A 12,981-nucleotide genomic window follows, 5' to 3' on the forward strand; every position below is an offset into this window, starting at 1 on the left:
ACATATGTCACATGTGACCACACTACAGCCTCTGTGACATACTTCTTGCAGGCCTTTCAGACTGATCTGGTAAGAGCATTTGGTAATCGGGCCTACAACAGGCCTGTCATGTTCATGTGTGATGGATCCCTAGTACTCCTTCGATCCATTTCCATGACATTCTGCTGAACAAGTCTAGAGGATCTGTTGCAGAAGTACTATGTCTTCCTCACTGGCCAGCATTCAGCACAGGAATTCAACATTCCCATTCTTCATCGATGTTTGAGCCATGTCATGAAAAATGCCAAGGACCTTTGTAAAAAACAGTGAGTACATTTATATCAATAATTAAAAAAGAATACAAGATTTGTAATGTAAAGGTCCTACTAACAGTGATTTCATTCGTTCATTTTCCCAGCATTCCAGAGAACTACCGGCTTGGAATGCATGTGTTTGGGCTCCTTGCATGCTGTGATAACTTAAAAGACATGGATGATGTTGTCCATAGTGCAGCAATAGTGTTTTGCAGTCCTTGTAGTGGAAGGAACGTAACAAAACACTACAACAACTTGAAAATCCTTATGCAAAAAAGGGGGACCCTGGATTTGGATGAAAAGACTGTGATTGCTGAGGACTACAAGGTTAGCTAAGATTTATTATTTAAGTAATCTTATTAATAACTTTTTTACTTGTGTATGTCCCAAATGAATTAATGAATTTAAATTATTAAAAATATATATATTTTAAACCACAATAACATTTTATATAATTAATTTCTCTTTGCTTTGATAACTTACTGAATATAGATATATATCTGTTTTACAGACTGATGTTCAGAATGCCCCCTTGAAGACCCATTTCCAGGCAATTGTTGACAATGCAACACTGGACTGTGAGGGCGAAAGAAACATCTTTCATGCACCCAAATTTATTGCCGGTCTGGTAAATCACCTTCTACCACATGCAACTTTGTGGTCATCAATGATGCTCGGTACATTTTTTTATTTGTTGTATTACTATCATAAATTGTCATTTATTAATAAATGTAAATGTGCTAAATGTTGAATTATCTATTTTAATTATGTTTTTGAATTACTTGTATTCTTCTTAGGGGATCTTGGACATCATGGTACTGGTCCTGCTTACCAGCAGCTCAGTAAACTCTATAGTGACATTCAGCAATCCAAGAACCAGGTATCATAGCAAGAAGAATAAGTGAAAAAGAAACATAAATTGTATATAAATTTACAATACATAGATATTGACTTAAACAATGTACTATTGCATTTAAGAATTTTACACAAGACAACAGAACCCAAGGAATCATGGAGAAAAGCCAGTGGGATTTGAAAAAATCCGTATCCAGAGAGGAGACTGACAAGGCTTGATGATTTTGTGGAAATTTATCAAAAATGCATGATGCCCTCCTGCTTGAATATGCAGACATGAAAAAATCAAGACAAAAGGTATGAATAACTTCCTAATAATGAAAATGATGTTTTATACAAATAGAACAAGAAACTAAGAAAAAGTGAAAACATTTGCCTATGACTATAGAATTAAGAGAGGATAAAATAAGTAAGCACTAAAAGTATGTATGTGCAATCAACAGTCTTTTCGCGTGGAAATGGAGAAATGGAAAGACAAACGCATTAAACGGAAAGGTGTGTAGGTGTCACCGTTAGTGACAGAACTGCCACTGAAGAAAAAGAAAACTGAGGTAAGTCATCATGTTCCCATTATTTTCAATAATTAAACCTTGTGATGTCCTCCCGATTGCCATACTCCTTTTGTCCTCTGGGGTAAAGCGTCTGCTTTGACTATTTATAAAGCATCAATTATAAATTATAAATTATCATCCGTGGAATACAGTTTTATCAAACTGTATTCCAACTGATTACCTGAAATTTTTATGTTTTTTGACAATGTATTACACCTAGGCATAGGCCTTAGTGAACCCCCACTTTAATGACAAAAAATGCATGTCTGTAGGTGACACAAGTGCCGGAGGAAGCTCAGGTTTTTTGCTTTTTGCTGGTCACACCATGTACAGCTTTGTTTTCAGCAGCTGTAGGCCAAGGGCATATGAATTAAACAAGCTTTCAAGGGTGATCATTGTCTTTTGGAGACCTACTGTATTAAGCACAGCTCGCATGCCCTGACTGCAGGCAAGCAAGTTTGCAATCGTACACTAGCATGTTCTCTGTACAGCTGGACCGGGCATCACATACTGCCCATGTTTTTCTCTCATAGTTCCTCTGTTTACTTGGGATGTAATGTTGGAGAGTCCTTTAAGGGGACTAGGCACTCATACAGTCATATCAGTGCCTGTATGGTACACCAACAGCAGGACAGATGCTCACTCGTTACATACATCTCAAATCAGAACAAGTTTGTGTCATTGACAGTGTTGGGTAAGTTACTTTAAATTAGTAACTTAGTTACATTACTAGTTACTTCCATCAAAAGTAACTCAGTTACTTCAAGTTACTCGTTACTTTCAAAGTAACTAGTTACTAGGGAAAGTAACTTTGGTTTTACTCAGACTTCTCTTGTTAATGTGTTGCTTCCGTAACTGGATACCCAGCAAGAGTGCCAGTCTTCTAGCTTGCTTACTTGCCACAAGTGCACTGTGCCACCTACCAATAGAAAGGAAAAGATAATGTGCATATTTCCACGAGAGAAATCCCACGCCTGGACCGTCGTTGACCGCCGCCATGATTCTACCTACGCCACAGCGTCATGTGCGCTTTTACATCCAACACAAAAACTGCAGTCGTGGTGCTTTTGATTGTACTCAGAACTCAGAAATTCTGCCTTCTGAATAGGAAGATGTAGGGTAACACCAGACTGCAGATGAGCTGCATACAGGGCTGGACTGGGACAAAAAAATCGGCCCGGCATTTTGACCACCATTATAGGAAAAATCATAAAGCCTTTGAATGAAAACAAACACTGTTGTGACAGTGATGTACACTGTCTTGATGGTATATATGTATCAATCGTTTGTTGTAAGACTCAGATAATTATTTATTAAAAGCTAGACATTTTAAATGAGAATAAGAAAGTATTTCTTTGTGCCCCCCTTTCCCTGTTAATGCCCTACCTGGCCCCCTGGCAACACTTTGCTAGACCCGCCCCTGCACAGTTACCAGCTGTCAGCTACATAGAAAAGGATCCTGGTGTTATTTGTCTCTCAGAAACAATTCATAACTTCAACTCATTCATGTGACCTAAAAGGTAAACCTGTTTCTCCATCACCTGTTCAGCTCTGATGATTCAGTAAGGACATCTCCTGGTTTCATCTTCATGTTTCCCACTCACCAGATAACCAAACCAATATCATGACCAGCAGTTTTTACAGCTGTGGCTCCAGCAAACATCAGCTGATACTAGAAATTAATATTAAATAAATTCTAACAACAGCTGATCAAACGTGCTGCTGTTGTTTAACGCGACATCCGCTGGTTTCCTCTTTCTGGCACGAAGTGGGCGATAAACAAACAAGGGAGAAAAGCCGATCAGCTGATCATTGATCAGTTTCATGATTGAAGTAGAAGGAGAGAATGAGAGAAGAAGGGGCAGCTGTGCAGCAAACACACAGAATAACTCCAGCTTTGTGTCTTTTTCATTCTAGCTGAAGTCCGGGACAAACTGTGTTTCTTTTCACCTCAATACGAAACGCATAATGTTTTCTCTGAATACGAGACAATTCCGTTTTTTAGGGGACGGTTGTCAACTCTAATAATTAACCTTATGAACAAAATAAAGTTCAACATCAGTAACATAGCACCCACCCAGCTGTATAGAAACCCCGTCATGCTAGCTAGCACGCAGTACGAAAAAGTCAGCATAACCAAAATAAACTCCACCTAAACTTGGTTTATATCTGACTCAGATAGACTGCAGGTCATAACTTCTTACCTGAAGTTCAGTTCACCTAACACTCGGACGGGCGGCCGCTTCGGATCTCTCCTCTTGCCTCCCTTTCTCTCATCCGCCTGCTGGCTTCCTTCCACCACTTGCTAATGTTACTGAATCTGTGGAAGCTCCGCGATAGCCACCACACGAAGTAACGAATAACGAGCCTATCTAAATCCCAGTAACGAGTAACGCGTTCCTGATTTTGGCATAATAACTAGTTACCGTGCTCGTTACCACAATAATAACGTAGTTACTGTAACGCGTTACTTAATAACGCATTAGTCCCAACACTGGTCATTGATAACCATATTCTATTGTCTATTATATTCTATTATATAAAGTCATTCAAAAATGTTATCTGTTAACAGATAAAAGGGAAGACCACTGTTCAAACCTTTAAACAGGAACAGCACAAACAACATGATGCTCGTCAAAACCAGGTATTTTTAGATGTGTTTTTAATGTCTACATTTATGTTTTGTGTGTTATTGTCATAAATGACTCTGAAAATTGACATGTGTCTATCTTTGTAGGATGAGAGCCAGGAACAAATAGCTGTTTGCCAAAAAATAGCAACATACATGGCTAATAAAGTGTCGGTCACAGTATGGAACGGAGATTTATGTGCCTTCAAAGTGGATGCAATTGTGAATGCAGCTAATGAAAGTCTCTCTCACATGGGTGGACTTGCAAAGGCACTGTCTGCTACTGGAGGACGTACTATCCAAGCAGAGAGTGATGTCTTCATTGCCAAAAATGGCAAATTAAAGGCTGGACAAGTTGCAGTTACCACAGCAGGCAAACTACCTTGCATGAAGCTGATTCATTTGGTAGGCCCGTGTCTGCAGAACGACCCAACAGTGCACATGATATCCCATGCAAAGAAACTTTTAACTAAAGGTATTTTGAATGTCATGACATGTGCAGAAGAGCACAAATTTTCATCTGTTGCCATTCCAGCACCGAGCTCTGGAATATTCAACTTTCCAGTCTCAATTTGTGCTGATGTTGTAGTCACCACAATCAAAAAGTACATTAAACATAAGAACCCCACAAGTCCTCCATTTGAAATACACCTGGTAAACAACGATGATCCAACCATGAAGGAAATGGAAAGGGCCTTCAAAGAGATCCTTTTGGAGCCACTCTCTGATGTCAGGAGGACAGTGAGTACACCCATTTTTAAAGTATAATTGTTATCTTTAGTGTTCGAAAAAAATGATAACAATCAGCATGAATAAATAATTATTATGAAATAACAAGTGAATTGAAGAATTATAGCATCTTTGATGCATAGAATAACCCTTTTCAAATTGTGCAATAAAAATTAGGCCACAAAAAGTAGCAGTCATTAAATACTTTCAGGCTATGTTGTTCTTCTTCATTTGTTATGATTTTGTAAGCCAACAAACACCGCACTTAGTATTATGTGAAATATATCAGCATTAATAACGTGTAATTCATGCAAAAGGTAATGCCATGTTTTCCTTAATAAAACATTACTTAAAATGATCACAGCAGTAACAAATGTTTTCTTTTAAATTCAAACCACAAATCGAGGGGCCAGAGGATTCTCCATCTACACTGGAAAGGACAGAGCACCTTGAGAGAAACACAACCGGTCTGACAAAGGACACTGCATCACAGGTGATGTTTCACAAACAAACTCTAATTCAAAAGCTATGTCATGTGTTTGAAAAACCAAGTTTGTTAGTACATATTTTTGTAATTATATATTAGATTTTATTATATGTATGTGTTGATGAATGAAAATTACAGATCACAGAAAAATGACAAATGTCAGTCCAACAATAAATGTAACATTTACAAGTTACTGGTGAGAAGGGATATTTTACTGTTATTTTATCATTACATCAGAATCATATAATAAGCATTGCATTAAAGCATTTATTGAAGCTATTGACATTACATTAACGTTTGTATTACAGTGATTGTTATAACCTCATGTTAATCTTCTATTTACAGGTGTTGGTATAATCATATAATCTTTCACTGCAGGTGTAACCATGATCATCTTTATACATATTGCCGTTTGGTGCTTATTATGGAGTTGTGCTCACGTCAGTAAGGGTTAAAAGCTACAGTCAGCGGGATGTCTGGCTGATCTATTGAGGGAAGTGACGTAGAGCATAGAAGGCCGCACAAGACACTTACATCATGTTATTTTATGATTCTTTATTTAGATATATCTTTTGTTAACCTTTAAGTAGTGTGTATTGGCAATAATTACTCATTAGTTCATTTATGTATCATCATTAATTGTTACTTCATTAGAGAATTTCTTTAGGCTGTCGGCCTTATGTTACAACTTGTATTACAGGTATTGTCATGATTCCATATTAACATTTTCTATTACAGGTGCAGTGATAATCCTTTTGTATACACATGCATTGTATTTTTGTGCTTGCCAATGAGGGGGGCTCGGTCAACTAGTGGAGGGTCGGAAACTTTGTTCGGCGCGAAGACTGAACAATCTATTGTGTTAATGATCTTGAGCTATAGAAAGAACACGCTTACAAAACACATATATCATGTTATTCATTATTATCCTTTATTCATTTATATTCTTTTTTATTAAGCTTTGAGTAGTGGCATTTGATTAGAACATTTATTCAACAGATTACATGTATGGTTTCAGTTAGGTTATTGCACACATGTAGAGTTGGCCTCTGTCCTTATAGACAGAGTGAAGGCTGAGGTCGAGGCACACACGCACACATACAAGCAGCAGTTAAACTCATGTAGAGGGGAGAGTTCAAACATTTAAATAATAGTTTGCAAGGCCTTGTAGCTGTTTGATTATGCTTGCAGGAGAGACTGTTTGTTCCAGGGGATAAGCAGAGTTAGAAGATTACTGGGAAGGATCTGGCCTTGGGAAGAAGAAGATGTTCTTTTAATGTGTTAAAAGTTGTCAACATTGATTGTATTGTACCTACTTTACGCATGAGGGGGCGTTCTAATACGCTGATTTTCATAAAACTATTGTTGTGTGGTTTTCGGTGAGAGATCTGGTGCTGTCTGCGTACAGTGTCCCATCTCCCACACGTGTGTTCATTAAAATCATCGTTTGACTTGACCCGGCCGGACCAGTGTTGTTATTTTGGTTTTCCTCCTGTATCCATCCCCAATATTTGGCCTTAATTTTACAAGAACAACAGTAACTGACTCAATTTTTAATTTCTTATTGTAGTTTAACATCTCAAATAAATTACCTTAAAATCTATGTCAAATTTGGAGATGTTTTCGTGTTGTTGCGTCAGGTACATAAAATACTTTTAAAAATTACATTTAAAACCTCTCCTAAGAAGAATTTTTAGAACTTTATTTAGTTACTGTTGTCTTGTTGAAACACAGGTCGCATATTTGTGGAAACAACAGGAAACGGAAGTTGTTGTTTCTGTGGTCCCATCTCAGATTAGAGGTAACAACTTTCTCATACGTCACAGTGAGTTCCTGACCCTTAGACCACACAGCTGGCTTGTTGGAGAGGTATGTGATCCAGGTATTAACCCCCCTTCCCCCCAAAAGTACTGCATAAGGTTAACATTAAAGCTGGGGCAGAACATTAGTTGTTCCCTACACATCTAGTAAGTACTGCTTTAGATCTACATTCCAGGCATATCCTCATGACTGAATACTGAGTATACGTAAGTAAAAAACTCTTTATTAACCTTTGTATTCAAAAAATTTATCATGTTTACAAAGTAATAAAAGTTTATTTATTATACTCCTCAGGTCATTGAAAGTCTCCTGTACCACTGGGCCATTCGGCTGAATCTGGGGAATAATATCTACATTATGAACCACTACACCAGCGGTGTGATCCTCTATGGAGAGAGAGAACTAATCAGGAGACAAAGCTTGTCCAAGGTAAATTTTTATTTCATATATTCTAGAATTCAGTTTTTTAAATTTTATTAATCTCTTGAGATAAATGAAAAAAGTATTGTTGCAAATTTGCAAGTAATTGTGTGGATGACCTCAAAGGCATCCACACTATTGAGTTCCTGTTTCTCTTTATTGTGTGGATGCCTTCAAAGACATCCACACTATTGAGTTCCTGTTTCTCTTTATTCTTTATTCTTCAAGTTGCTCCCCCGTTTTTCGGCACTTAACTACTCCCTCAGTTTTCAGCCGATTTTCTCCGTTCAAACTCTAAACTGTTCTGCTATTTCTGCTAATTCCAGCTATATCTTTTGGTGTTTATTACTATTATACGTTTTTAAAATATTACACTTTTTTCCTTTAATATGTCCCATTGAAATGAATGGAAAACTTCCACAATTCTGCTAAAACTTGCTTGTCTTTGAAACTTAACTACTTCCTCATGCTTTCACCTAGAAACTCCATTCAAACTTTAAAATGTTCTCAGATTATTGGGCTATTCCTGTCTGATTCAGCTTTTTCAGATCTTCTACCGTTTTAATCTTATATCTCTTTGTTTTCAGTTGCAAAATTGTGATTTTTCAGAAAATACATGCGTTGCTATGGTTGCTATGCAATTAAGTCAGAGTGAGTGCTGGTCCGTTCTGAATTTTCTCTTCATGTCTAAACAACTTCTTGCTACTCGCTCAATTTCCACTCAACCCCCACAAATTATACATCAAAACGTAGGTATTTTTGCTGGCTTTCAGACAATGTCACTATCTTTATTGTGAGGTTTACCGTTTTCTCGCAATTTGCCTCGGAGTGACACAAGGTCTGACAACTCCCCATTCAAAGTCTATGGGGAGGTTTTGAAATTCAAAGCTGAAATTCTGTAACGGGAGGCATTTTCAAATCGCCATATCTCTTTAACAAAGCAAAGTTAGGACATGAGGCTTGTGCCAATATATCTTCAGACACTGCTGACACTCACAGTGGAAGCAGTTTTTACAATTATCTTACCGTTGAGCAATGAATTACGTTTGTTTGAGGGGTGGAAATCTGTCCTTCTCTCAGTCTTCAAACTCCGGAAATGAAGCCGTTTCTTCTCTCGTCATATCTCCGCGACGGAGGTAGAACGAGCTATGAAAATCGCAGTCAAAATACACCAAAGTCCGCTGATTCACCCAGTACAAGAATTATGCTGCTAGCCCTCCTAGTTTTTGAGTTACACGACGTTTTGTAACTCCAAAAACGGCGTTTTTCGCCTCTCACCGCGATCTATTTTCTGACTGCCCAAGTATCTGTCTTTCAGACCGCCGCCCCCTTTCCAGGTGGCGCAATCAGTAATGACACGGCTCTGCAGCTCAAAGGTCGTGGGTTCAATCCCACCTTGGTTCACGTTTTTTTTTTTTCACTACAAATTTATACACTATCAAAGACCTGTAATTTATATTGCTAATTTATTACAATTCTGCAAAGTTTTATGATTTTAGCAGCTTTTCTAATATGGACCTCAGATTCTTGTTAACGCTCCATGGCAGAAACAAGTACACAGCCTGATGAAGCAGACTGAGGCAGTACCTCTGATTGGTGAATTTGAGCAGAACCAGGTTGTTCTTTCATTTCATTTCTTTATTTATTTCACACATGGTTCAACAGTGTTTCTTTTTCTACATACAGAACCTTCTGCCTCTTTTCAGCAGAAATTCTGCTCATTCACCTCATCTCTTGTGTTGGAGTGCCCTCTCGTGGCGCCTTTTGGGTAGTGCCTTAGTAAACGTGAACACTGCAAAGAAGTGGTATCAGACTGCTTTGTAGTGGAGGAATTTGTTGCCAGTTTCTTTCATCTTTAATCCGTATTCATGAGTAGTAATAAGGGGGCACTAGTTCAAAATGGCGGCCAACCAAACCGGTTTGAGAACCGGTTTGACCGGTTTCGTGCGTGTGTGCATGCGCGTTCAGATGTGTTACCGGTTATGCTTGTTTATGTGTGGAAACACCCCCTCTGGGCGGTAACGACTCCTCCTAGTGGGATGGCCTAGGTTGTATAGGTATAAAAGTGAACCTTCCATATACTTAGAACATCAACATCACCACCACCTAAGGAGCACCGACACATCGCGCTAAGGATCCCCGACGCATCGACCTAAGGAGCTCAGGATGACATCGGCATCAACCATGACACCCAGCCAGGACATCGCCCATGCCACAGCCACTCTAGGTATGTCTACAGGAGTATGCAGCCGGGGTCCTCAACGTAAAAAGCAACGCTGTGAAAACGCTGTAGATGGGACTGTATTAAAGTTAGAATAACGAGGCGCCGAAGGGTATGTGTATGCCATTAAATATACCGATGGGGCTGTAGTGCTTAGTGTAGATTGTGGCGAGGGTTTGTTTTGGGGTGAACCCCGAGTCATGTCTACTAAAAACTGGAAGCTCTTCCGCACCGTAGTGTGTGCGGACCTGGACAATGTGGGCTTCCCAGAGCTGCTGTATGTTTCCCAGTGGAACAGCGCATCAGGCCCAGAGCTTTACAGGGTTGAGGCTGATCGTTTCAATCGCAACCCTGACGACTTTATTTTTCTCAGTGTATGTGATGACAGGGATAGTCTTATTGCTTCCAGAGGGCTTGAAAACTGGAGGTTAAATCCTTACCCTCTAAACCTCGAGGAGCGCACAAGATGGTTTAAGGAATTGTTTTTTATACAGTGGTGCGACTGGAGAGGTTTGTCGCGTCTGTTTAGCCAGATTGATGATGCGATCAAGAGGGACAGACTCAAAACTGCGTACGAGAGTATTAGAAAACGCCTTGTTTTTGACGATCTGGCGAGTTGTCCGAAGACTGGTTTGCCTGCTACCCTGTGCAAACCTAAAATCATAAGACCTCCAGACAACTAAACAATGAACTGGTAGGTTTAATGTGTGGGGGTGTGGGTTTGCGGGTGTATCTGTGTAACAAATTAAGAGCTTTTGGTTTTCATTTTACAGAGCTTGACATGCAGTCGTGGGACCTGTCAGAATCACCATCAACAGCGCTGCTAATCCAGACCCCCCTGACTCCACCACCATCACCACAATGCTCGCAGGACCCACTCATAGCAGACCTGTGGGAGGAAACTGTAATCGACATCAAACTCGCAACTCTCCACCTGTTGATGTTGGCGTTGAATGAGTTTCTACAAGATACATGTTACGGATGTCAAACAGGCCACCCCAGTCAGGTGCAACACAGCTGCTTGCAGGAATTGTCTGAGTATTTCTTTGACACCTACTATGATGATGTGATGATAAGGCTCCAGACTGACCGATTCATCCCAGCCATCCGGCTGTTTGTACGCTCAAACACTGTAGATGGGTCTGGAACGCAAATCCGCAGAGTTGCTGAACACATCATGTGTGAACTGAGATCAGAGTGACATATAGTATGTGCCATTAATGACAACATTGCACACCTGCTAGAAGCAAGTAGTTGCGCCCGCCGTGTTAAACCAGCCATGCTCCGCATGATTGGAAACTACTGGGCTGGGAGACACCTGGTTTAATGTGTGATGTTCAAGTATCCATTGTCTGTGTCTGTGTGAAAATTAAATAAAAAGACGTGTTAACAACAACATCTTAGTCATTTGTGGTCTGTAAATCATGGAAAACACATTGCATAAAATATATCATGATCCAGCCCATCCTGCAGGGTTGGCCAGTTTAAATAAGCTACGTATAGCGGCAGCGGTGGCATCAGGTGTAACACCTCCACTATCGCAGGTCAAACATTATTTAGAACGAGATGACACTTACACACTCCATAAACCTGCGAGGGTCCACTTCCCCAGGAATAGAGTATTGGTGACAGGGGTCGACAAACAGTTTCAAGGCGATCTGGTTGACATGTGTGAATATGTGGCAGATAATGATAATGTGAGATACCTGCTAACATGTATAGATGTATTCTCAAAATACGCATGGGTTAGATGCCTCACAAACAAGACGGGGACTGTTGTATCAGGTGCTTTTGAGGATATACTTAGTGAGGGTAGGATCCCTGTGAAACTACAAACAGATGAAGGCAAAGAGTTTTATAATGCAACCTTTAAACAGCTAATGAAGCGATATAATATCAAGCATTTCTCAACAGCTAGCGAGGTTAAATGCAGTATTGTCGAGAGATTCAATCGTAGCTTCAAGGGTAGAATGTGGAAGTACTTAACATCTGCCAACTCCCGGCGATATATAGATGTCATACCAGATCTCACACAAGCATATAACAATGCTTATCACAGGTCTATCCATATGGCTCCAGCAGAGGTGAATAAGGATAATGAGAAGTTGGTCTTTAATACGCTGTACAAAACGAGGCCTCAGAGGGTACTGCGCTTTAAATTTAATATTGGTGACACTGTACGAATATCAAAACTGAGAGGAAAGTTTCGAAAAGGATACGAGCAGACCTACACCGATGAGATTTTCACAGTCAAGGAGCTTATAGGAAGACAGCCCCCAGTGTACAGACTAGCGGATCTAGGCGGAGAGGTATTGAAAGGGACATTTTATGAGCCTGAGATGCAACGTGTGGTTGTTGATGAAAACAAAACATTTAAAATTGAAAACATATTGGCTAGAAAAAAAGTGGGTCGGAAAAAGCAGGTGCTAGTGAAATGGCTAGGGTGGCCCGACAGCTTTAATTCGTGGATTCCAGAAAAAGACATCATTGAGGCGTGATTAACTCAGATGACGCAGCTCTACACACATTCATTCAACACTGAGCAGAGACTGAGAAAGCATGAATAAAAAGAACAACAATGCAGGCTTCTATGTAAGCCTCTTCTCGAATGCTTCAGCTCATGTTTACCCGGGTAATAAGATATCTAATTTTAGAACAAAGCTAGCAAAACCTATTGTTTTGGATCAGCCGTATGAGGTCACTGTTATAGAGATACAGTACCCACGCATATGGCTGTCTTTTCCACAATCAGATTCGCGAGTGGAAATTCATGACCCAGTCAAAGATGAAACCATAGCCGTAACCATAATCGAACTGTCTGTGGGTCATTATGCATCTGTGGAACAGATAATAAAAGAATTTAATTTTAAATGTCAGCAGCACCAAGCCACTGGAGACATTAAAATGCAATACAACGCAATTAGTAACCACGCCTGTGTTATGGGGCCTAGGGGGACCATACTCACATTTAGAGG

General features: G+C 39.7%; 2 long non-coding RNA genes across 2 annotated transcripts; both read left to right on the forward strand.

Annotated features, from left to right (window-relative positions):
* The first annotated feature begins 1,654 nt into the window (after window positions 1-1,654).
* On the forward strand, window positions 1,655-4,472 carry LOC120436922. The gene is made up of 3 exons (XR_005610671.1): window positions 1,655-1,699; window positions 4,272-4,343; window positions 4,437-4,472. It is a non-coding gene; the product is annotated as an uncharacterized LOC120436922 (long non-coding RNA).
* A 304-nt stretch (window positions 4,473-4,776) lies between these two features.
* On the forward strand, window positions 4,777-7,741 carry LOC120436923. The gene is made up of 3 exons (XR_005610673.1): window positions 4,777-5,069; window positions 5,464-5,550; window positions 7,279-7,741. It is a non-coding gene; the product is annotated as an uncharacterized LOC120436923 (long non-coding RNA).
* The last annotated feature ends 5,240 nt before the right edge of the window (window positions 7,742-12,981 follow it).

This window comes from Oreochromis aureus, unplaced genomic scaffold (genome assembly GCF_013358895.1).
Source record: "Oreochromis aureus strain Israel breed Guangdong unplaced genomic scaffold, ZZ_aureus HiC_scaffold_354, whole genome shotgun sequence".
Lineage (NCBI taxonomy): Eukaryota > Metazoa > Chordata > Actinopteri > Cichliformes > Cichlidae > Oreochromis > Oreochromis aureus.